The sequence below is a fragment of the Arachis ipaensis genome, chromosome B6, assembly GCF_059453495.1.
Source record: "Arachis ipaensis isolate K30076 ecotype BB chromosome B6, ASM5945349v1, whole genome shotgun sequence".
Lineage (NCBI taxonomy): Eukaryota > Viridiplantae > Streptophyta > Magnoliopsida > Fabales > Fabaceae > Arachis > Arachis ipaensis.
In genome coordinates, this window is record NC_142441.1 from 81,606,279 (window position 1) to 81,633,484 (window position 27,206).

The window sequence follows — 27,206 nt, forward strand, 5'->3', positions numbered from 1 at the left end:
AGTCATCCTTCAAGTTCCAAATTCATCAAGGTCAATGGCCACCGCTTGAAGCTGTATCATGGTGAGAAGATGAAGCACAACAAAGAGCTAGAGATCTTCCTCTTGGAGGATCCACCAACAAAAGGAGACTGAGCTTGTAGACCGTCCAACTTAAGGCCGTTAAAGAAAAGTGCTAGGTGGGAGACAACCCAACATGGTACGATCTTTCATTTTTGTTTTTAGTTTTATCTTATTTTTATCAGTGTTACTTTATAAATTCTGCATAATCACCTCCATTCTGCGTAAAAAAAAAAAAAGAAAAAAGAAAAAAGCGTTCGACCCGCAAGCGTCTATGACGCGTACGCGTCATATGTGAATGCGAAAAACACTAGGTTCGAACAGAGAGTTGCGTGGGAGTGGCAAAGGAAGCGTGCTTTGCACGCAAGCAAGCCCACGCGTATGCGTACCTCACGCATACACGTCACTTGCAGTTTTGGCAACCCACACGTACGCGTCTAGTACGCGCACACCTGGATAGGGAAATCGGCGTAAATATGCTTTTGAACAGAGAGTTGTGATGGTCTGGCGCTGGCATCGTGCGAGAGGCACAAATTCACTCATGCGTACGCGTCCCTGACGCGCACGCGGCCCTGACGCGCACGCGGCCCTGACGCGCACGCGGCCCTGACGCGCACGCGGCCCTGACGCGCACGCGTCCTTCTCGTTTTCAGACCACCCACGCGTTCGCGTGCCTGATGCGCATGCGTCATATGCAAATTTTGGTTACTATGCTGTGCGAATAGATAGTTGTGCGTGTGCGCGGCTGGCTTCGCGTAACTGGCACGACCAAGGCACGCGTACGCGTACCAGACACTTACGCGTCGACTTCAGTTTTGCGCGACGCACGCGTACACGTGGGTACGCGTGCGCGTCATTTGCGCCGCCTCACTTACACCAGTACGCCGCCCAGATTTCAATTTTCCCCCTCCCAAATCCTAATTCTCTTTCATTCCTAATTCTTCCTTCTTTCTTCTTCCTTCTTTCCTCCTTCTTACTTCTTACTTCCTACTTCTTTCTTCTTCCATTTTTCATCTTCTTCCTCAGGTTTCTTTTCTTCCTTTCCTCTACTCTTTCATTCTTCTTTCATTTATTGCATTTAATTGTTTTTCTTTCTTCTCAATTTTATATTACCTTAGTTATTTATGGTTTCCTTTTCTTGCATTTTTTTATGTTGGTGTTGGAGTTTTATTTTGGGTATTATTTTATTATATTAGAACTTGTGAATATTATGAGGAGTATTTTAATAATTGACATTTTATTATAGATCTCATCTACACTTGGATTGATTATTTTTTAATTCCTATTTTCACTTGCACACCAAGTGTTTGTGAAAAAGCTCTCATGGCATTTTGAATCCTAGTTTATTTTACTCTTACACTTTAATGCCTCTTTTTCCCAACACTTGTAATCCACATGTATTGGGATTATCATTCACAATTGTCATCATACAAGTACTCTTTATTTTGGTACATTTAATAATTGATGCTTGAGTTATACTTCTCATGCCTATTACTTGCATGCTTGTAACCCTCTTGCATCTAATTCTTATGAATTGCCTTCATGATTTTACTTAATGTCTTCCATGCATGTTGTAGCTACGATGTATAGGACATCCCTTTTCCTTTGGCATTCATTATTACTTGGACCTCTTTCCTTCCAACTTGTTAGTTATATATACTTTAAGTTAATTCTCTTTCTTCCTTCTTTAGAATGGCCACTAAAAGAGGAAAGGAGAAGGCTTCTAAATAGCCACCAGCAAGGAGAGGAACCAAGAGAGCACTAGCTAAGGCACCACCATCTACAAGCATCAAGCCGCCAACAAAGCGGGTGAAGAGGATCATCAAAGTTGATGAAGCGGAAAAATCCTTTCCCGCACGGGACTCCACACGGTTCACTAACCGTTACTGCGAGCAGATGTTTCCCATCTTAGCTGAGAGGAACTATAATAATGAGCATCTACTCATTCTCCCAAAATATTTTGTTAATTTTGTGGAGTCCCGCATTGAGCGGAGACAGTGGGAATTCTTAAGGAGGCAGCCGCGAGAGGCTAACCTATCATGAGTAGTTGAATTCTACTTCAACTTCTACTCGCCTACTCTGGAGTCTGTCTATGTTCGTCAGAAGCAAGTTCCTGTCTCCGAGGGTGCCATACAAAGAGTACTGGAGCTTCCACCTAGCCCAGAGGGGCTGGACGCCTATCAAGAGGCCTCTCTTAAGCGCGCGATGTATCAGTTCAACTAGGCCAACATCCTTGGAGTTATAGCCCAGCCTGGAAGCACCTGGATCTATGGGCAACACCGGTTAAAACCCAAGAGTATCTCTGCCCAAGCATTTACATTAGAGGCTCGCGTGTGGGCACAGATTATGTCCCACTATATCTTTACGAGCACTCATGAGTCCACCTTCACTGCGGACATGGCTGTTCTCATCTGGTGCATTCTTACAGAGCAACCTCTCAACTTACCAAGACACATCTGGCAAGCCATGGGACACGTGCAGATTGTGGGCAACCTACCCTTCCCCGCATTGGTTTCAGATTTAGTCTCTACAGCAGGTGTTTCCTATCGGGCTGGGGACATGAAGGCCATGATCCCTAGGGCCGATCAGTACGTCTCAAATGGGAAGTACATCAGACCCCCAATCCTTTCTGCAAGCCGGCCTCCAAGCCCATCTTTGGACCCTCCTCTTTCTTCTACTCCACCATCATGCACACCATAAGCACCATCCACCCATCAGATGTGTAACGACCCAACTTCCAGAACATCATGATCGTATCGAAAGTAAGGCGTTACCAACCTACTTTCCTTTATTAACTATTTACTAATGAGCCTCTAGTTCGATATTGCAATCCAGTTTTAGTAAAAATACCCGAAAATTTTGTTTTTATTTATCAAATCATATATCAAGCATCACCAAATAATAATAATCATATAATTATTGGTAAATATTATACAAACAAATTCAAGTTTAACTTAGATACAACTCCTATCCCTCTTTATAAAATAAAATCTTAAGCAACAAAGGTGAGGGAATTCTATGAAAGCAACTCAATTCAAAAACTTAACTCATAAATAAGGTTTAACAATCGCCCGCAGCTTCAAACTGAGTCTTCGAACCTGTATCACTAAAAGGGTGGAAGATTTTGGGTGAGAACAAACCACACGTTCTCAGTAGGGAATGGGAATGTCGTAAAAGTAATGATTAACATGCAAATAATTAACATACTCAAGGAAACTATATTTTTATCAATCCTTTTTGAAAATACTATTCTTTGTTTTACTTTAACTAATTATTTACCTCTTTCAAAAATCTAAGCTCAAAACAAATTCCAAAATATAAAACTGGTCACATTAAGCATTTCTCAACCACATAGTTAATTTTCAATCACAACGTCAATTCTTAATCATCATCATATATTCACCAACTAATAGCACTAACAAGAGATTCAATTCAGCACACAAACAAGTCACAGCAAGGCAAACAGCACAATCACAGGGAAGTACAATGAGCAAACCCAATCAAATACAAATGCACACATAAGGATGATGCATGTCTAGCCCTAGTGCAGGTAATGAGCTCATTTGTCGATTACATACCCGCTCCCGACGTTACCCAGAGTCCTTTGACCAGGTAAGGCTTCCCTGTTGGCAACACCCATCGCAAGAGTCCTTTGACTTGCAGGGCAAACCACTGTAAGAGTCCTTTGACTTGCATGGCGGCACTAACAACCCACTGCAAGAGTCTTTTGACTTGCAGGTCGGAGCTAGTCTGCCCAACACACTCACTGTAAGAGTCCTTTGACTTACAGGAGCACACTCACATACACTCACTGTAAGAGTCCTTCGACTTACAGGAGCATATGCTAGTCATGTATTTTCTCGATACCTCTGTAAGAGTCCTCTGACTTACAGAATAGCATTATAGCTAAGTATCCCAGGGAAGCGCTCTTAGTGGTTGTACCACCATCTATCTGGCTGCCTTCACGCAGCAGATCATTACATAATCATTCTCATTATCATCATTCATTATCATTCTCATTATTCATCATTACTTTCACATTCTTATGCAGTACCACTTTCTTTCTCTATTCAATCATACTATACAAACTTTACATCTCTCACTTTTACAACATCTTGGCTCAAACCTGATGCCAGGGCATTTTGGCCAGTTTCACTGACCTTTTCTTTACTGTTTTAGGGTAGTTTCATGCATTTTCTTAGGAAATAAGCTAGTTTTGGATAGATATTCACTTACACCTGGATTCAAGCATACATTGTGCATTTTACATGATTTCATGAGGATTTTGCATGAATTTAGTGACAAATTATATGCTGCATTACCCATGACTTGGACTAGAACTTTGATGCACTCTATTGCTTGATTTCAGGACCAAAGGAAGCAAGGAATGGGAGGTAACTTGCAAAGTTAATGAGAAAAGTGACTGCCAATAACGCTCTCGAAGCCATCATTACCCACGTTAAGAGTCACGTTAACTAAGTTAACATGAACTCTAATGTGAAGAAGGGAATTTGAGCCAACGTTAGTGACACTTAACATTATCACTAACGTTGGCCAATGCTCATAAGTGGCCACGTTAGAGTCCATGTTAACTTAGTTAACGTGGCCTCTAACGTTAAAAGGGGGAAAGGAGGCAAACGTTAGTGACATTCAACATTGTCACTAACGTTGGCCTAAGTGCACAATGCCACGTTAACTCTCACGTTAACTTGATTAACGTGGGAGCTAACGTGAAGAGGCAAGGGTGGTCGACAACGTTAGTGACACCCAACATTGTCACTAATGTTGGAAGCAACCACACAACCCCAAGGAGCCACGTTAACTTCCACGTTAACTTAGGCTAACGTGAAAGGAGAAGGTGATGGCCAACGTTAGTGACACTTAACATTGTCACTAACGTTGGAAGGAGCCACACAAGCCACTATGAGCCACGTTAACTCCCACGTTAACTTAGTTAACGTGGAAGCTAACGTGGATGAGTAAATAATGAGCCAACATTATTGACACTCAACATTGTCACTAACGTTGGGGATGGCTAAGCATGGCCACGTTAAAGAGCCACGTTAACTAAGTTAACGTGGGCTCTAACGTGAGACATGGGGGCACATTGGAACGTTAGTGACAATGTTGAGTGTCACTAACATTCTCGAAGGATGGCAAGCCCACGTTAAAGAGCCACGTTAACTAAATTAACGTGGGCTCTAACGTAGGAGCAAGGGGGGCTTTTCAACGTTATTGGGAAAGTTGAGTCCCAATAACGTGTGTGAAGGACCTAGAGGCAACGTTAGTGGCAATGTTTGTGCCACTAACGTTGAGGTTAACGTGGCTTTCACTTAGGAACGTTAGTGAGAAAGTTGATTGTCACTAACGTTCTCGAACTCATATTTTCACTAAACGTTAACACCCCTAACGTCCTTAGCTAAAGTCTCTGCCCACTTTACACTTTCTCTCTGCAAGTAAAGCCAAGCCCAAATGAAGAAGAGAACTGCTTCAAACTCAAGATCCAAAGGCCCAAGACTTGAAGAGCCAACTAGAAGATGAGAAGAGTAGTATATATAGGAGTAGCTTTGAATTAATTTGGGAGTCCCAGGAATTGAAAAATAGCATAGAACTACTTCCTGTATTTTACTTTCTTTGCTCTTCTACTTTTCATCATGTATTCTCCATCTTTGTTTTCATTTTCTAGAGCTATGAACAACTAAACCCCTTTCATTGGGTTAGGGAGCTCTGTTGTAATTTGATGGATCAATACTAGTTTTCATTATTCTTCTTCTATCTTTTCTCTAGATTTTACTTGAAAGCTTTCGATCTTCATCCAATTGGATAGTGATCCTGGAAAAGAAACTATTCATACTTGGTTCTCTTCTGAACCTTGGAAGAGGAATGAAGAGATCAAGCTAGAACTGCTTTCTCATGCTGGACCAAATTGGGTTTGGATGGATATGTGACTATAATCCTCTCAATACTTGATTTGGGAAATGCATGTGGTATAATCAGTGACCATACTTTATCTCTTATCATGAGCAATTGACCAAAGAATTGGCTATTGATCAAGATTTGAGAGATTGAATTACAAGAAATTGTAATTCAATAACTTAAGATTGCCAAGGAGATCAATGAGTGCATTGATTGAGGAAGAGATGAAAATGAGATTGATCCGGAGAATGCAACATCTCCTAAGCCCAATGAACTCCCCATTTCTGATCTTACCCATTCTCTTTAATTTCTGTCATTTACATTTATGAGCAATTCCCCCATTCCCATTTAAGATTCTACAATTTACTTTCTGCCATTTACTTTCCCGCCATTTAATTTTCTGCAATTCTCAACTCAATTTCTGATTCGCTCAACTAAAACATTCCTCTGATTAAAGTTGCTTGATCAATCAATCCTTGTGGGATTCGACCTCACTCTATTGTGAGTTTTTACTTGACAACAAATTTGGTACACTTGCCGAAGGAAATTTGTTTTGAGACAAGTTTTTCGTGCATCAAGTTTATGGCGCCGTTGCCGGGGATTGATTGTGCATCAACAATGATTAGATTGGAGGATAACTAGATTGAGCATTTTATTTTTGTTTGATTTAAATTTCTATTTGAGTTATTTACTTCCTGCTTTAGTTAATTTCTTCCCTTCCCCCTACTTTTTCTTTGTTATTTACACTTCATCGCACTAACCCACTAACTGTTTGATATATTGCATCACTCACACTAACAGTAATTCTGACAGATATACTTTTTGCACCTATTCTCTTTGCTTGTACTTGTTGGTTGTATGACAGGGAGAAAAAGCGGGGCTTCAACTTCCTTTAATTCTGAACCTGAGAGAACCTTCCTTAGACTAAGGAGGGAGGCAAGAGAAAAACGTGTAGTAGGTGGTGAAGAAGAGGAGGAACACTTTGAGGAATACTTTGAACCAAACATGGAAGAAAACATGGAAAACCATCATGAAGAAGAGGCTCACAACCATGGCAGAAGAGGTCGAGCAAATCATGCTGGGGAGGATAGAAGAGTTTTAGGCTCCTACATCAATCCAAACCCAGGAAACTGTGGAAGTAGCATTCAAAAGCCAACCATCCATGCCAACAATTTTGAACTGAAGCCACAGCTCATCACCCTTGTGCAGAACAACTGTTCGTTCGGAGGAAGTGTCCAAGAGGACCCAAATCAACATTTAACCACCTTCCTGAGAATATGTGACACAGTGAAGTCTAATGGTGTTCATCCTGACGCCTATAGACTGCTCTTATTTCCATTCTCACTCAGGGATAAGGCAGCCAAGTGGCTAGAATCCTTCCCAAGGGAAAGCTTGACAACTTGGGAAGACGTGGTGAACAAATTCTTAGCAAGATTTTACCCTCCTCAAAGAATCAATAGGCTGAGAGCTGAGGTCCAAACCTTCAGGCAACAAGATGGTGAGACTCTATATGAGGCATGGGAGAGGTTTAAGGACCTGACAAGGAGGTGTCCACCTGACATGTTCAACAAATGGGTGCAGCTGCACATTTTCTATAAAGGGCTCTCTTATGAGTCAAAGAAGGCCGTAGACCATTCATCCGGAGGATCTTTGAACAAGAAGAAAACCATTGAGGAGGCTATAGATGTCATTGAAATAGTAGCAGAGAACGACTACTTCTATGCTTCCGAAAGAGGGAACACAAGAGGAGTAATGGAGCTAAACAATGTAGATGCTCTGTTGGCCCAAAACAAGCTCATTACCCAGCAGCTGGCTAACCTCACCAAGAAGATGGAGAGAAACCAAGTAGCAGCAATCTCCACTTCATCAACAACCCACGAAGGAGTGAATGAAGAAGCAGAGGGTAGTCAGGAGCAAGCCAACTACATTGGGAATTCACCTAGGCAGAACCATGATCCATATTCCAAGAATTACAACCCTGGATAGAGGAATCACCCAAACTTTGGGTGGGGAAATCAACAAGACCAAAGCCTTGATCAAAGGCGCCCAAATCCAAACAATGCAGCCCACCAACACTTCACCTCTAGACCATATCAACATCCCAATAACAACACCTCTCCACATTCGTATCAAGGCCAAAACAACCCTCCTCAGCCTGACTTATCATCACTTAATGAAAGAATTTCAAGGATTGAAAATCTACTTGAAGGCATATGCAAGGATATCCAAGACAACAAGGTGTTCAAGGAGGAAGTGCGAGCCAGTTTCAAGAACCAGGGAGACACAATCAAGAGGTTGGAATCTCAAGTAGGATATCTCTCTGAGCAAATTCCCAAACCCACAGATGGATTCCCAAGTGACACAGAGAAGAATCCTAGAGGTGAAACAAAGAAAGTAAGATGGGAAGATTGCAAGATGGTCACTATAAGTGATAAAGAGATTGAGGACAAGCCAATTAAGCTGTCAGAACAACCTGAAGATACCTCAACAGAGAAGGAGGGAAAAGAATACCAAGAACCAGAAATATCGAAACAGGAGCTGCTGAGACTCTATGCACCTTTCCCCCAGCTACTCAATGGTGCTGTGGAGAAGAGAATATACTCAAGATTTCTGGACTTGTTTGCATCTCTGCATATGAACATACCATTCATCAATATTATCCAACGAATGCCTGCATTCATCAAGTACATGAAGGAGCTACTTCCTAGGAAAAGCTCACTCAAGGGAGGCCAAACTATAGTGATGAACAAGGAGTGCAGTGCCCTCATTCAACCACAGTTGCCTACGAAAAGAAAAGATCTAGGGAGTTTTCATGTCCCCTGTGCCATAGGAGAAACAATGTTTGATAGAGCACTTTGCGATTTGGGAGCAAGCATCAACTTAATGCCCTTAGCCCTGGTGAAGAGACTACAGATCAATGAGATATTGCCCACAGATGTGGTCATCAGGCTGGCTGACAAAACTCAAAAACAAGCAATAGGAATGGTGGAAAATGTGTTGTTAAAGGTGGGGAAATACTTTCTTCCCACAGACTTTATCATCTTGGACATGGAAGAGAGTCACACTCACCCAATCATATTGGGAAGACCATTCCTAGCTACAGCCAGAGCACTCATAGATGTGGAGTGAGGAGAGCTAATATTGAGGATCCATGATGAGCAACTCAGCTTCAATGTCTTCAAACTTTCCCAAGAAGCTGACCAAGAAAATAAAGAACCAAGCAATGATCATACTGAGATGCTGACAGAGGAAACAAGCACTGATGCACCACCAACACATCCTAAAACCCCATTGCATGAGGAACAAGGCAAATAGCAATTGTCACAGCTCAAGGAGAAGCTGGAGGAACCTAAACCACCAGAGGCATGTGAACACAACAACAAAATTCCCTTAGAAGAAGTCACCAAGAGCAAGGCAACATCAAAAGGGACAAAGAAGAAGGTACCAAGGGGGTGGAGGAACAAGAAGATCCCTACGGAAGACTTCTCTCCAGGAGATAAAGTGATCTCAGCTTACTTCCCAGATATCCCCCCTAATGTCCCCACTGTACCATCTCCGTTACCTAAGGTCTTCACTATTAACAGAGTCCTCTGCTTGGAACATGTAGAGATCATTGATACAACCAATGGATATAAGTCCAAGGCAAGAGGGGAGGACTTGAAGCATTATCAACCTCCCTGATGAAGAAGAAACGTCAAGCTAGTGACGCTAAAGAAGCGCTTCATGGGAGGCAACCCATGTTTTATTAGCTTTTACTAGTGAATAAGTCAATATTCATAAATTCCAACCCAAACTTGGTGAAGTCCTTATATTGCAGTATATAGTGAAGAACAAGTTTGGTGTTCAAAGCGTACCAAGAAAGCATGAATGCAACAGAGAGCATTCTAGTCTTGGAGCTTTGAACAGAACTTTTCATCACAATGCTTCAAACTAAGTTTGGTGTCACCCCATGGTGCCACCAAAATGCATAAAGGGATACACAGTTAGTTAGTTAGTTGGAGTTCATGAATAAACAATCTAATTTTTTTCTCTTTATTATTTTAGCTGTAAAAATCTAAATTGATTTTTTTTATGATATTTCTTACTTTTCTTATTTGATCTTTATAGGGAAAGAAAGGAGCATTGAAAGAGATTGATTGGACAATTTAATGGGAAAGGATTCGGCCACTTCATGAAGAGGGCACTACACACGTGCCTCAAGGGGGAATGCATTGGGAATGGTTGCCATGCAACATTGGAGGAAGAACAAACTTGGGAAGCGAACCAACTCTAACATAAAGTTGAGAATCCTCGTGCTTACTCTATACACAACCCCATCCGTTCATCATACACCAACCCCATCAATCCACACCTTTCATCTCTTCATCACTTCTCTATATAAGTGAATCAAATCCACACCCTCTCCACATTCGAAATTCATACCCCTTGCACTTCACTTTCCAGCAACCCACTCTTCAACTTCCCACTCTCTAAATCCCACATCTCTTCCCTTCACTACACCCATTTTGCTTTAACTTGATTCATGGCATCATCAAGCTCCAAGAGGCAGAAGAGGAAGGAACCAACGGAGAACATTCCCTTCGACGAGAAGAGATTCAAGACTGCCTTCCATGAACGAGAATTTGAGCGGATAAAGCTCAAAAAGATACTGCCATAGTTAACCTTCCAAATCAATGAAGACGAATGCCCACAGATTCGGGAGAAGATTGAAGAAAGAGGGTGGCAATTGCTCACCAATCCAGAGGGAAAGATCAATGCAAACCTCATCAAAGAGTTCTACGCAAATGTGGTCAGAGAAGACAAAACCAGAGCCCCAACCTTCAAAAGCTATGTAAGGGGAAAGGAGGTAGACTTCAGTCCAAATGCTATAATAAGAACTCTTCACCTGAAATCACCACACTTTGATGAGCCTAGCTATCATACAAGGATAAGTAAAAGCCAAGACAATGATGAGCTCACTAAGATAGTGACTGACATATGTGTTATAGCAGCAGACTGGGAGAGGTATGGAGATGGGAGACCCCGGTTCATCAAGAGGGGAGACCTTAGCCCAGAAGCCAAGGGGTGGTTTGAACTCGTGAGGAGGTCTATTCTCCCAGCTGCTAATAATTCAGAGGTAAATATTAATTGAGCAACTATGGTACATTGCCTAGTACAAGGTGGAGAAATCAACGGGCATGAACTTATAGCTGAGGGAATTCAAGATTCAGCTGAGAAGCTTGAATCAGGTGCCAGGCTTTGGTACCCCAGCACCATTCTCCGATTGTGCACAAAGGCCAAAGTAGTTTTTGAGGATAGTAATCCAGACTGGGTTAACCCAGGGAGGCTAATGATAACCCAGCGTATGACCTATACCACACCTGCTCAGCAACAAAGAAGGCCACAAATAGGGAAACTAAAAGCAAAGGAAGCAGCTCACCAAGAGGAGTCTCATCAGGAAGAATATCAACAGGGAGAGCATCCTTACCCAGCCGATTTGAATATGAATCACCTTCTAAGAGCTATTGAAGACTTGGGGGTGAGACATATGGAAGGACAAGAGCAAATATTGAACTGGATGAGTCAACAAGAAGAGTGGAAGAAACAACAAATAGAGCAGCAACAAGAATAATACTCCCAGCTCACTCAAACCATCCACTAAGTTACTGAGAGGCAAGAACGTCAAGATAAGCATTTGCAGGAACTCAATCAGCGACAACTAGCCCAGATGAAAGCATTCAATGAGTTCACTGTACTTAATGAAGGACGACAACTACATCGGGAGGAGTTCAACATCAACACTCAAGCCAAGTTGAACTACATGTCCAGTAATATGCATCAGCTACACTATGCCATCCCTACATATGATGAGGTCCAAAAAGATTTTGTAGAACAAGAAGAGAGGAAAGTGAAACAGCAAAAGGAGACACTCAAGAAGAAGATGGAAAATGGTGGTTTCTGGAAGAAGCTTCTTGGAAAAGGCAAGGGAAGTGGGAGCACAAGCAATCAAGAAGGAGAGCATGGACATCCACAAGAGTAAAAGGTGGTGGAGTTCCTTCTTTGGTCCATATTTTTCTATGCTTTAAATAAGGAAGATCTTGTATGAAGTAGAACTTGCTTCCATGTTAGTTTAAACCTTTTTGAATTCTGTTTTTTTAGTTTGTGTGTTGAAGAGTTCTCTGTGTGCTGATCTTTATGTTACTGCACCATTCCTTTACTTACTCGTATGCTCGTCCCTTTTGAATCAAATGAAAAGAGAATGATTGTTTTCAAAAGACCAGAGAAGAGTTCATACTAGGGAGTAAATCCATGAGTTTGTGGTATGGTCATAAGTTAGCTAAGTTGGTTCAACCACAAGGTGGGAAGACAACTATCTGTCATGAATACTATGCTTGAGACACACCCCATAAGACTAGCTAAGTAAGAAGATCCTAATAAGAAAAAGGGAAAGAATAATCAAGGTTAAGGAATAAAAGAAAAAGAGTAAGCAATAAGGGTAGGCACCAATGGTTTTAAATCTTGAGGCATGTGTCTGTGGTGTTCCTGTGTGAGGGATCTACTTGGATGAATAAGCTCTTACGGGTGCCTTATCACTTCGTAACTTGGGTTAACTAACTCGGGATTATCAGCTAAAAGTCCACTATCAAGAGTAACCCTCACCACAGAACATTTAGTAACCCAAAGAGGTGTTGGACACCAAGGCCTCAAGTAAAGAAAATGAATAAACTATATGCCTGTGGTGTGTATGTATGGGGGAGAGACTTGAGCAAGTAAGTCCTTAGGGGTGCTTCAACACCTAGCACCTTGAACCAACTGGTTCGGGAGTGTTGGCTGAAAGCTTATTTTAAAGAGTTGCCCCTTTACAGAATACTTAGCCTAAGAACACAAATAAGCCCTGAAATAACAACAAAACAATCAATAAATAAAAGTTTCATGGGATGCAATCACAGTGAGTATTCTAGGATATGATAAAGGTCTGAAAGCCAGGAATGAACCTAAGTTGCTATGCATGAAACCACCATAAAACCAGGGACATTACTTCCACAAGAATGACTCATTTCTCTTGGCATCCCATTCATCATTCTCTTGCTCTAGTACTTGCTTAGGGACAAGCAAGCTTTAAGTTTGGTGTTGTGATGCCAGGGCATTTTGGCCAGTTTCACTGACCTTTTCTTTACTGTTTTAGGGTAGTTTCATGCATTTTCTTAGGAAATAAGCTAGGTTTGGATAGATATTCACTTACACCTGGATTCAAGCATACATTGTGCATTTTACATGATTTCATGAGGATTTTGCATGAATTTAGTGACAAATTGTATGCTGCATTACCCATGACTTGGACTAGAACTTTGATGCACTCTATTGCTTGATTTCAGGACCAAAGGAAGCAAGGAATGGGAGGTAACTTGCAAAGTTAATGAGAAAAGTGACTGCAAATAACGCTCTCGAAGCCATCATTACCCACGTTAAGAGTCACGTTAACTAAGTTAACGTGAACTCTAATGTGAAGAAGGGAATTTGAGCCAACGTTAGTGACACTTAACATTATCATTAACGTTGGCCAATGCTCATAAGTGGCCACGTTAGAGTCCACGTTAACTTAGTTAACGTGGCCTCTAACGTTAAATGGGGAAAGGAGGCAAACATTAGTGACATTCAACATTGTCACTAACGTTGGCCTAAGTGCACAATGCCACGTTAACTCTCACGTTAACTTGATTAACGTGGGAGCTAACGTGAAGAGGCAAGGGTGGTCGACAACGTTAGTGACACCCAACATTGTCACTAACGTTGGAAGCAACCACACAACCCCAAGGAGCCACGTTAACTTAGTTAACGTGGAGGCTAACGTGAAAGAAGAAGGTGATGGCCAACGTTAGTGACACTCAACATTGTCACTAACGTTGGAAGGAGCCACACAAGCCACTATGAACCACGTTATCTCCCACGTTAACTTAGTTAACGTGGAAGCTAACGTGGATGAGTAAATAATGAACTAACATTAGTGACACTCAACATTGTCACTAACGTTGGGGATGGCTAAGCATGGCCACGTTAAAGAGCCATGTTAACTAAGTTAACGTGGGCTCTAACGTGAGACATGGGGGCACATTGGAACGTTAGTAACAATGTTGAGTGTCACTAACGTTCTCGAAGGATGGCAAGCTCACGTTAAATAGCCACGTTAACTAAATTAACGTGGGCTCTAACGTAGGAAAAAGGGGGGCTTTTCAACGTTATTGGGAAAGTTGAGTCCCAATAACGTGTGCGAAGGACCTAGAGGCAACGTTAGTGGCAACGTTTGTGCCACTAACGTTGAGGTTAACGTGGCTTTCACTTAGGAACGTTAGTGAGAAAGTTGATTGTCACTAACGTTCTCGAATTCATATTTTCACTAAACGTTAACACCCCTAACGTCCTTAGCTAAAGTCTCTGCCCACTTTACACTTTCTCTCTGCAAGTAAAGCCAAGCCCAAATGAAGAAGAGAACTGCTTCAAACTCAAGATCCAAAGGCCCAAGACTTGAAGAGCCAACTAGAGGATGAGAAGAGTAGTATATATAGGAGTAGCTTTGAATTTATTTGGGAGTCCCAGGAGTTGAAAAATAGCATAGAACTACTTCCTGTATTTTACTTTGTTTGCTGTTCTAGTTTTCATCATGTATTCTCCATCTTTGTTTTCATTTTCTAGAGCTATGAACAACTAAACCCCTTTCATTGGGTTAAGGAGCTCTGTTGTAATTTGATGGATCAATACTAGTTTTCATTATTCTTCTTCTATCTTTTCTCTTGATTTTACTTGAAAGCTTTCGATCTTCATCCAATTGGATAGTGATCTTGGAAAAGAAACTATTCATACTTGGATCTCTTCTGAACCTTGGAAGAGGAATGAATAGATCAAGCTAGAAATATTTTCTCATGTTGGACCAAATTGGGTTTGGATGGATATGTGACTATAATCCTCTCAATACTTGATTTGGGAAATGCATGTGGTATAATCAGTGACCATACTTCATCTCTTCTCATGAGCAATTGACCAAGGAATTGGCTATTGATTAAGATTTGAGAGATTGAATTACAAGAAATTGTAATTCAATCACTTAAGATTGCCAAGGAGATCAATGAGTGCATTGATTGAGGAAGAGATGAAAATGAGATTGATCCGGAGAATGCAACATCTCCTAAGCCCAATGAACTCCCCATTTCTGATCTTACCCATTCTCTTTAATTTCTGTCATTTACATTTATGAGCAATTCCCCCATTCCCAATTAAGATTCTGCAATTTACTTTCTACCATTTACTTTCCCGCCATTTAATTTTCTGCAATTCTCAACTCAATTTCTGATTCGCTCAACTAGAACATTCCTCTGAATAAAGTTGCTTGATCAATCAATCCTTGTGGCATTCGACCTCACTCTATTGTGAGTTTTTACTTGACGACAAATTCGGTACACTTGTCGAAGGAAATTTGTTATGAGACAAGTTTTCCGTGCATCAAAACCATTTCTCTTTATCATTCGGATTCAAACCTTATAAATTCACCAAACTTCTGCAAAGTAATCCTTTATTTCAAGCTTAAAACATAATTCTTTTCATATTGAATCAATCTCAAGATATAGCTTCTTTCTTAAATAATTTAATTTTGAAACATAGACCTTTCTTTGGTAAATCAAATTTAAAATAGAGTAATTCCTTTCTTAACTAAATAAAACATAAATAATATCATTTTCCAAATCCAAGTCTGGTAAAATAACTTCTCAAATAAAACCTCATATTTTATCAAAATTCGGCAGCACCTCCCCTAAAACTCGGACTTAGTCACCCTTACGGGTTCCTTCTTTCTCAACAAATCACCAGCCCTTTTATCAGTAGTTCTCATAACAACAAAATCTCAATAATCATTTCATCATAAACCAGTTTAACGATCAACATTCTAACATGAATTAAAATCAGAGTTTTCATAAACCATTCTTTAAAAGTAAATCAATCCAGCTTCGAAAATTCATAACTAATATTCCAAACACCATCCTTTCACATTTCCAATTATTTTTAAAGTTATTTAGTTATTAGCAAAGTTACCAATTTATTCAAAAGATCATACTTTAAGAAAATACTTTAGTAATCAACCTTCAATCCTTTAACCGTTCTCAAAATCAACTCTGGTTAACCTTAAATTAACAATAACAACCAACTCAACATAATCAACTAAAATCTGAATTTCCATGAAATAATCAGAAGGCAGTCACAATTAAACCATTATCACAACAATTCCAAACCGAGCACAAGCTTGAATCAGTTCAACACTCAGTACAATATTATCCAGTCAAATTAACATATCCTGTAACCAATAATTTCTCAAACAAGCTTGCAACATTATCCACCATCATCAATTACATTTCAATTTCACAACTAAATCAAGAAATCAGCATAACCAGGAATTCGAATAATTAGTCACTTTCAAACAATTCAATCATGGCTCACAAATCACAATTCACAGCCTCAAATCAAAATCAGTTTTAATACCACACCAATCTTACTCCCACAACTTCATTCCAAACTTAATTCCACCAAACACTTTCTCATAAGAAAACCATACATTCACAGCAACAATCCAAACTCAATTCATCAATTATTCATTCGACAGCTTTTCAATAATTAGCTCAGCATTTTTCAATTTAATAAATTACACTAAATTAATCATTATTCACAACAGCATCTAATTTCAGACAGCTCAGAATAATCAGAACAACCAACCAATTTCAAATGCATTTCAAGTCATTCACGTCGATTAAGAAATTCTTAACCATTGTTAACCATTTGCACTAATCTAAATAACTTTGTAGGCATTCTAAATTAAAAACGTTAAATCCCCTACCTCATTGTCGCAACTTGCGGGAATCAATAAACAGAGCAGCTCCATCAACGGCGTCTTGTACCACAGCGACCCAGGCAGCGGCATTAACTGAACAGCAGCTCCGATGGTGGTTCCAGTAGCCACAAAATGGTTCTCAGCGACAACAATAACTACTTGCAGCAGCAGTTTCTTCTGTCAATAGCTCCTTCCCTGGCAAGCTTCAATGGTGACAGTGGCAGCGTCCTCCTCCAAACTTGATGGTGGTAGAACAGAGCAAGAACAGCAGCAGCGCTCTTAAACCCAACAAACAGCAGCGATAGTGGCATTTTCCCAAATTCTAAAAACTAGAAGCAGAGGCAGAATTGGCGAGCCCTCCTCCTCTAGCGACGGCTTAGTGAGATGCGGCAGCAGCAGCAGAGTGCAACAACGGCGGCAGAAATGTGACACAACTCTTCTCATTGCGTTCTCTTCTCTTTGAAGACCATGCTCACAACCGCGACATTGACAGTTCCCTCGACGGCGACCAGACGTGACGGGACTAGAAACCGCAAGGCAGTTCAATGGTAATGGAGGCATGACGAAGGCACAGCGGTGTTACCTTTCACGCACGAGCTCTCTCCTCTTCGTGGTGGTTCTCAGGCGACAGAACGGGCTTCAGGGAAGGCAGAACGGCGACTGGGCAGTGACGAACGGCGTGGCCTCGACGACGACGCTCCTCGCTGCTCCACAAACAGCGACAAAGACGGCGGTAGTGGTGACGGTATCTCCCTCATCTCCGTCTCGGGCTTCCCTCAACAACGCGTGGATGACGGCGGTAGCTCCATGGAACGGTGGTGACGGCGCAGCAAGGCGCGACGGCGACTGCGACTGCGACGGTGGCGAGCACTAGCCGTAGCGCTGTCCCTTCCTCTCTGATTCCCTTTTCTCTTCTTTGATTCCCATCTTCCCCTGTTTCCGTTCCCCCCTCCTTTTCTTGCTGTGAGGTTTCCGTGGGTGAGGGATGGGGTCTCTAGGGTTAGGGTTTCCAATTTGGGAAATTAGGGTTTCTGATTCAATTTGGGAATTTAGGTTTAGGAATTAGGGATTTTATAAAAGAATATGGATAAAAATGAATAGATATTTTGATAAAATTGGAGGGTAGAGAAATTTTAAAATCAAATGTACTCTATTAAAAATATTTAGGAACATTATTTATCATCATATTGCTAAGTTCAATCAATTATTTCTAATTTAATATATAAAATAAATATATTAATCACATTTTTATAAAATATGGTTTAGCTCAATATTAGTTATTCAAATTAAATGATATAACTTTTCATTTTTTTCTATTACCAAAACTTTAATTTCAATTTATAAGATAACTAACTATAGTAAAAATTGTACATACATATTAATTAACTTAAACTTAAGGTATTTATAAATATCAATCTATTCATTTTTAATAAAATAATTTCTAGGAGTTCAAATTAATAACATAATTCATTCAAAATAGAATTTATTTAAATTAAATTATACAATTCTTCTTATTTTTTAATTATCAAAATTATAATTTCAATTATACCAAATATCTAATAAAGATCATATAAAAATTTAATTAATTTAAACTTCAATTATCATGAAACTACATTTAATTACCTTTAGTAAAATAATTTTTCTTAAAATAAAATTATCAACAAATAAGATAAATCACAAACAACTAATTATTTTAATTTTCAAAAACTAGGGTTGTTACAAGATGTTCCTTCAGATCCTTCATAGGTTCGACCGGCAAGACCGGCGGATGGAGCAAATGGAGCGCCGTAACAAGCGCCGATACAACTATCTAAAGGAACTCATTGTTGGTACTCACCCACCTCCGAAACAGAAGGACACCCGGACTCCCTTTCACCTAGTAGCATAGGGAGCCATGGCGAGCCAGATAGCGGAGGTAATGCTTCCAGCCCTACCTTGTTCCTTACTTATGGCACGGAGGACCGTGCCAAGCCTTAAGTGTGGGGAGGTCAGTCCCTAACTTCTAGAGATAATCTCTCTCTCTTAACACCAACATTTTATTTTTCTTTTGTTAGATAGGATAGATTGCATGGTAATAACTGCTTGCATGTATGTTTTGCTTGGTTGAAGTAATGAGTTTCTTTTCAAGACCCTATTTTATAGTATTTCTCTAAGTTAAATTAAAATTTGTGTTAAACTTGTTTGAAGATTGTAATTTGGAACATGGTTTATAGCTAAGAACACACAACCTGTGAGATTTTGAGCTTAATTGTATGGTTACATCATTTAACCATAAAATTTTATTCTTATGTGTTTTCTTCTCTATGATTGCAATCTTTATTTTGTTCCATTCTATATGTCCATTTTTTAGTGTATTTGCATGCTTACATATGATTGAGGCCATCATTTGTTATTATCCCACTTACCCTAAATAGCCTACCGTTTCAAATACCTTTGTTTGCCACTTTGAGCCTTTTAATTCCCATTTGTTCTTTATATTACCACATCACTAGCCTTAAGCGAAAAAACAATTAATTACCTGATTTGAATCTTTAGTTAGCTTAAGATAGTGTGTTAACTAAGTGTGGGGAATTGTGGGAACTTGGGTTAATGGGAATGTGTTGTGTTTTTACTTTATTTGAATAGTGAAAATTTGGGTGCTTACTCATGTGAAACCAGAAAAAAACCATATGCATTGATATGTTATGTTTTCATTCTTGTTTGAACAAAAAAAAAGAGAAAAGAAAAGAAAAAAAATAAATGAATATGGGATAAAACCACCCCAATGCTAAGTTCAATAAAAGATCAATGCATATGTGATGGAATTAAAAATTGATACATGAGTATGTGATTCAAAAGTGGGATTTTTGGGTAGCTAAGCATGATTTTGGAGTTATATAGAGTGTGTGTGTGTGTTAGGTGAGAACTTAGGTTAGTCAAAGATTCATATTATAGCTCACTTGGCCATACATATATCCTCACCCTTACGTTAGCCCCATTACAACCTTGAAAAGATCTCATGATGTTTGCATTTGTACACTAAATATTTGTTGATTTGTTAGATGAAGAACAAAGTTTTAGAAAGCATGACTAGAGAAGATTAGAGTGGATTAACCCTAGACACTTGAGCGATTAGAGTGCATATACACTTCCAGTGGGGGTTCAATGCTTGATTCTATGTTCCCTGCTTTCATGAGCTCTCTTCTTACAAGTTTACTTGTCTTTTATTGTGTGATTTGAATTAGTGAAATCTGATTTATGTTTGTCTTGCAGAACTTGTTTACTTTTAACCAAGTAGCTAAAAAATTCTTAGCATATAGTTGCATTCATATATACATAGGTTGTGTTGCATGAGTGATGAGCGGATAATTTATACGCTTTTTGGCATTGTTTTTAAGTAGTTTTCAGCATGTTTTAATTACTTTTGAGTATATTTTTATTTGTTTTTATTCAAAATTCACATTTCTGGACTTTACTATGAGTTTGTGTGTTTTTCTGTGATTTTAGATATTTTCTGGCTGAAATTGAGGGACCTGAGCAAAATCTAATTCAGAGGCTGAAAAAGGACTGCAGATGCTGTTGGATTCTGACCTCCCTGCACTCGAAATAGATTTTCTGGAGCTACCGAAACCCAAATGGCGCGCTCTCAATTGCGTTGGAAAGTAGACATCCAGAGCTTTCCAGAAATATATAATAGTTCACACTTTGCTCAAACATAAATGACGTAAACTGGCGTTTAACGCCAGTTCCATGTTCCATTCTGGCGTTAAACGCCAGAAACAGGTTACAAGTTGGAGTTAAACGCCCAAACCAAGTTACAACCTGGCGTTTAACTCCAGAAACAGCCTAGGCATGTGTAAAGCTCAAGTCTCAGCCCTAGCACACACCAAGTGGGTCTCAGAAGTGGATTTCTACACTATCTATCGTAGTTTACTCATTTTCTGTAAACCTAGGTCACTAGTTAGTATTTAAACAACTTTTAGAGATTTATTTTGCATCTCATGACATTTTCACGTTTTACATTGTATCTCTACAACATGAGTCTCTAAACTCCATGATTGGGGGTGAGGAGCTCTGCTGTGTCTCGATGAATTAATGCAATTACTTCTGTTTTCTATTCAAACACGCTTGTTTCTATTCTAAGATATTCACTCATACTTAACCATGATGAATGTGATGATCCGTGACATTCATCACCATTCTCAACCTTTGAACGCGTGCCTAACAACCACTTCCGTTCTACCTTAGATTGAGTGTATATCTCTTAGCCTCTCGGTTCATGATCAGAGTCTTCGTGGTATAGGCTAGGACTATTGACTGCCATTCCCGAGATCTGGAAAGTCTAAACCTTGTCTTTGGTATTCTGAGTAAGATCTGGGATGGAATGACTGTGACGAGCTTCAAACTCACGAGTGCTGGGCATAGTGACAGATGCAAAAGGATCAATGGATCCTATTCCAACATGAGTGAGAACCGACAGATGATTAGCCGTGCAGTGACAGCGCATTTGGACCATTTTCACTGAGAGGACGGATGGTAGCCATTGACAACGGTGATCCACCAACATACAACTTGCCATGGAAGGAGCCCTGCATGTGTGAAGAAGAAGACAGTAGGAAAGCAGGGATTCGGAAGACAGAGCATCTCCAAAACCTCAATCTGTTCTCCATTACTGCATAACAAGTAACTTTTATTTCATGTTATTAAATTTTCATAAATAAAAGTAATTTTTATTATTAATCTCCTGACGAAGATTTACAAGATAACCATAGATTGCTTCAAGCCAACAATCTCCGTGGGATTGACCCTTACTCACGTAAGGTATTACTTGGACGACCCAGTGCACTTGCTGGTTAGTTGTGTGGAGTTGTGAAAAGTGTGAATCACAATTTTGTGCACCAAGTTTTTGGCACTGTTGCTGGGGATTGTTCGAGTTTGGACAACTGACGATTTATTCTGTTGCTTAGATTAGGAAAAACTTTTCTTTTTGGTTTAGAGTCTTCTATTATTGTTTTTGGTTAAAATTTTAAAATCCTTATTTTATTTTTCTAAATTATTTTCGAAAATTTTTAAAATCCAATAACTTCATGAGTTTAGTTTCATATTTTAAGTTTGGTGTCAATTGCATGTTTTTATTTTCCTTTAAATTTTCGAATTTTTGTTCATTGTTCTTTCTTGATCTTCAAGTTGTTCTTGCTATTTTTCTTGTTTGATCTTTAGTTTTTCCTGTTGTGTGTCTTTTCTTGTTTTTCTTGTGCATTTTCAAATTATCAGTATTCAAAAAATTTTATACATTAAATACCTTTTTTTTAAAACACGTTAAATTTATAGCTCAGTTGGCTAGAGCGTTGTGCTTATGTTCTTGGTAATTGGGTATCTTCCTTTTAAAATTTTTTCAAAAATAATTTTTCTTTGATTAAATCTTGTATCAAACTTTTAAGTTTGGTGTTCTTTTTATGTTCTTGAGTCTTTGAATTTTATTCTTGTTGTTCTTGTGAGTCTTCAAGGTGTTCTTGAGTCTCCTTTGTATTTTGATCTTAAAATCTTTAAGTTTGGTGTTCCTTGGTGTTTTCCCTCCAAAATTTTCGAAAAACAAGGAGAATTAGATCTAAAAATTTTGAGTCTGCTGTCATTTTATTGTTTTTCTCTTTCCTCATTAAATTCAAAAATAGTTTTTCTCTTTATTTTAAAATTGAATTTTCGAAAATTACTTTTAAAACTTCAGATTTTTATTTTAAAAATCAAATCTTTTCAAAACTCAAAATCTTTTTTCAAAAATTATATCCAAAGTTTTTCAAATCTTCTTAATTAAGCAATTATTTTCATTTTCAAATTTATTCTTTCTCTTGGTTTTCGAATTTTACATTTTAATTCCTAAATATTTTATTTTATTTTATCTTATTATTTTAATTATCTTAATAATTTGGTTTGTCATATTTAAATAAAATAAAAACAAAAATATATTTTCTCTGCAATTCATATCAATTCCAATTTTATCCATCATGGATCTAAGTGGAAATGAACAGTCCAGAAGGACTCTGGAGTCATATGCTAATCTCACTACTACTGCATATGGGAGTAGTATATGTATACCTCCCATCAAAGCAGGCAATTTTGAGCTAAATCCTCAGCTCATTGTCATGGTGCAGCAAAACTGCTAGTATTCTGGTCTTCCACAGGAAGAACCTAATGAGTTTCTGGCGCAGTTCTTGCAAATTGCTGACACAGTGTGTGACAAGGGGTAGATCAGGATGTATACAGGCTATTACTGTTTCCGTTTCCTGTAAAAGATCAAGCTAAGAGGTGGTTAAATAACCAACCCACAGCAATCATAAGAACATAGAAACAGTTATCAGACAAATTCCTGAATCAATATTTCCCTCCAAAAAGGATGACGCAGCTAAGGCTGGACATCCAAGGCTTTAAACAAGAGGATAATGAATCCCTTTATAATGCCTGAGAGAGGTACAGAGGAATGCTAAGGAAACAGCATTCACATGTCCTTTTGGAGTGTTTGCCTACAGAAGGATGCCTTTCGGTCTGTGCAATGCACCTGCAACCTTTCAGAGGTGCATACTCTCTATCTTCTCTGATAAAATTTCTGGAAGTCTTCATGGATGACTTTTCAGTATTTGGAGACTCATTCAGCTCCTGCCTTGACCATTTAGCACTTGTTCTGAAAAGATGCCAAGAGACCAACCTGGTTTTAAACAGGGAAAAATGTCACTTTATGGTGACTGAAGGAATTGTCCTTGGGCATAAAATTTCAAATAAGGGAATAGAAGTGGATCAAGTTAAAGTGGAAGTGATTGAAAAACTACCACCACCTGCCAATGTTAAGGCAATTAGAAGCTTTCTGGGGCATGCAGAATTCTATAGGAGGTTTATAAAGGATTTTTCAAAAATTGCAAAACTTCTGAGCAATCTGCTAGTTGCTGACACGCCCTTTGTGTTTGACACAGAGTGTCTGCAGGCGTTTGAAACCCTGAAAGCTAAGCTGGTCACAGCACCAGTTATTTCTGCACTAGACTGGACATTACCGTTCGAACTAATGTGTGATGCCAGTGACCATGCCATTGGTGCAGTACTGGGACAGAGGCATAACAAGCTTCTGCATGTCATTTATTATGCTAGCCGCATTTTAAATGATGCCCAGAAAAATTACACAACCACAGAAAAAGAATTACTTGCAGTGGTTTATGCCATTGACAAGTTTAGATCATACTTAGTAAGATCCAAAGTGATTGTGTACACTGACCATGCTGCTCTTAAATATCTACTCACAAAGAAGGATTCAAAACACAGGCTCATAAGATGGGTGTTGCTTCTGCAAGAGTTTGATATAGAAATAAGAGACAGAAAAGGGACAGAGAACCAAGTGGCTGATCATCTGTCCCGGATAGAACCAATAGAAGGGGCATTTCCCCCCTCTATTGAGATCTCTGAAACCTTTTCGGATGACCAATTATTTACCATTCAGGAAACACCATGGTTTGCAGACATTGCAAACTATAAAGCTACAAGATTCATATCCAAGGAGTACAGCAGGCAACAAAAGAAAAAATTAATTATTGATGCAAAGTACTACTTGTGGGATGAACCCTATCTCTTTAAGAGATGTGCAGACGGAATAATCCGTAGGTGTGTACCTGGAGGAGAAGCACAGAAGATCTTATGGCATTGCCATGGAGGCCATTTCGGAGGTGAGCAAACAGCCACCAAGGTCCTCCAATGTGGCTTCTACTGGCCTACCCTCTATAGAGATTCCCGAGAGTTTGTACGTAACTGGGACAGTTGCCAGAGAGCTGGTAATCTGCCTCATGGTTACGCCATGCCTCAACAAGGAATCTTGGAGATTGAGTTGTTTGATGTATGGGGTATTGACTTCATGGGGCCTTTCCCACCATCATATTCAAACACTTATATTCTGGTGGCAGTAAACTATGTATCCAAATGGGTAGAGGTCGTTTCCATACCCACTAATGATACTAAGACAGTACTGATGTTTCTCCAGAAACATATCTTCAGCAGGTTTGGTGTCCCTAGAGCACTTATCAATGATGGGGCACTCACTTCTGCAACAAATAGCTTTACTCTGCTATGGTCCGGTATAGAATTAGCCACAAGGTGGAAACTCCATATCATCCACAGACAAATGGGCAAGCTGAAGTCTCTAATAGAGAACTAAAAAGAATCTTAAAATGGACTGTAAGTACCCGTAGAAAGGATTGGGCGAGAAGCTTGGATGATGCTCTGTGGGCTTACAGAACAGCATTCAAGACTCATATAGGGACCTCTTCATATAAGCTTGTGTATGGTAAGGCCTGTCATCTGCCCGTGGAACTAGAGCATAAGGCCTACTGGGCAACCAAATTCCTAAACTTTGATGCCAAATTAGCTAGAGAAAAAAGATTGCCCCAGTTGAATGAGCTAGAGGAATTCAGACTTACTGCTTTCAAAAATGCCAAGCTGTCATCTAGAGTCTTTGAACTAGGACAGATGGTTCTACTGTTTAACTCTAGGCTCAGGCTATTCCCCGGGAAACTGAAATCCCGGTGGAGGGGACCATATATGATTACAAGTGTGTTACCATATGGCTGTGTGGAGCTTTAAGACATTGATTCTAATAAGAAGTTCATTGTTAATGGACAGAGAATCAAGCATTATCTTGAAGGCAATATTGAGCAAGAGTGCTAAAGGCTGAGGCTAGATTAAAAGCTCAGCAAGGTCCAGCTAAAGACAATAAAGAAGCACTTGCTGGGAGGCAACCCAGCCATTAGCAAAACTTTTTTTTCTTTTCTTCTATTTATTTTTAATTATACAAGTTTAATATAAATAATCTTCAAGGTAAAGAATCAATTGCATAAGTTCACAGGGTTACAGAAGGATTCAGAGTACAAAACAGGGAAAAGGAGCTCACTGGCAAGAAAACGCCAGTAATAGGTACAATTGGGCATTAAACGCCCAAAAGAAGCATCTACTGGGCGTTTAACGCCAGTAATGATACCTTTCTGGGCGTTAAAAACCAGAATGGGTACCATTCTAGGCATTTAACGCCATACTTGCAGCATCCTGGGCGTTCAGAAAAATGCCCAGTGACGAAAGATTTCTAGTGTTTAACGCCAGCCAGAAGCAACAGCTGGGCGTTAAATGCCCATAAAAGGCTACAGATGGGCGTTAAACGCCCAAAACAAGCAGCAGTTGTGCGTTTAACGCCAGGATTGTGGAGGGGAGGAAGTTTTTGTTCCCAACTTGATTTTTTTTTCAAAATTTCATATTTCCATCCATTTTTCTTGCATAGACATGTTCTCATACTTTTATTTTTCAAACTCTTTTCCAAAAATATTAAACATATCTTAATCCTAAAATTAAATCTTTCTCAATTCTTCTTCAACCTCTTTTCAAATCTTTTTCAAAACAAATCTATCTTTTTCAAATCTTTTCAACTCATCAATATCTTTTTCAAATCTTCACTATAACCTTCAAAAAACAAATCTATCTTTTTCAAATATCTTTCATATCTTTTCAATTTTAAATTACATCTTTTTTCTATCATACTTATCTTTTACAAATCACATGTTATATCATATCTTTTTCAAAAATTTTCGAAAACCCACCCCCTTCCCTTTAAATCCTCGTTCGGCCTCCCTCTTCTCCTCCACAATTCGAACTTGGCTCCCCTATCTCCCTCTCTTTTCCTTTCTTTTGCTTGAGGACAAGCAAACCTCTAAGTTTGGTGTGTTTATCCGTGATCACTAAGCCAATACGCACCAAGATCATGTCTCCTAAGGGAAAACAAACCACCTCAAGAGTCAAGAAAGAGAATATTCCAAAACCACTTTGGAATCAAGGGAAGTTCTTAACCAAAGAACATTCAGACCATTACTACAAAATAATGGGTCTAAGGTCAGTGATCCCAGAAATTAAATTCGATCTGAAAGAAGACGAATATCCGGAGATCCAAGAGCAAATTCGAAATAGGAGCGGGGAAATCCTAGCTAATCCTGAGACAAAGGTGGGAAGAAACATGGTTAAGGAATTCTATTCTAATCTGTGGCAGACAGACAGGCAGAGAATAGCTGGAACCGCATTTTATGACTATTGAACTCTGGTCAGAGGGAAGATTGTTCACCTCCACCCTGACAAAATAAGAGAGATTGATAAACCACTATTTTATGGTTTATATTGTGTTTAATTATGTGGTTTTATCATGATCTTTACCCACTTATTCATTAAATAAGCATGCATTTATAATTCCTTCCTAAAGTTATTGCATGATTGAAAACTTGCTTCCTAGAGACTTTTAATTATGTATTTTATTTCTCCTTTATTCCATTCGATGCCGTGATCCGTGTGTTAAGTGTTTCAGGCTTTATAGGGCATGAATGAGTTAGAGATTGGAAAG

At 39.3% G+C, this 27,206-nt stretch overlaps 1 non-coding gene across 1 annotated transcript; it reads right to left on the reverse strand.

The window, feature by feature from the left end:
• Positions 1-7,431: 7,431 nt before the first annotated feature.
• On the reverse strand, positions 7,432-7,535 carry LOC148561516 (small nucleolar RNA R71). The gene has a single exon (XR_015888102.1). It is a non-coding gene; the product is annotated as a small nucleolar RNA R71 (small nucleolar RNA).
• Positions 7,536-27,206: the final 19,671 nt, after the last annotated feature.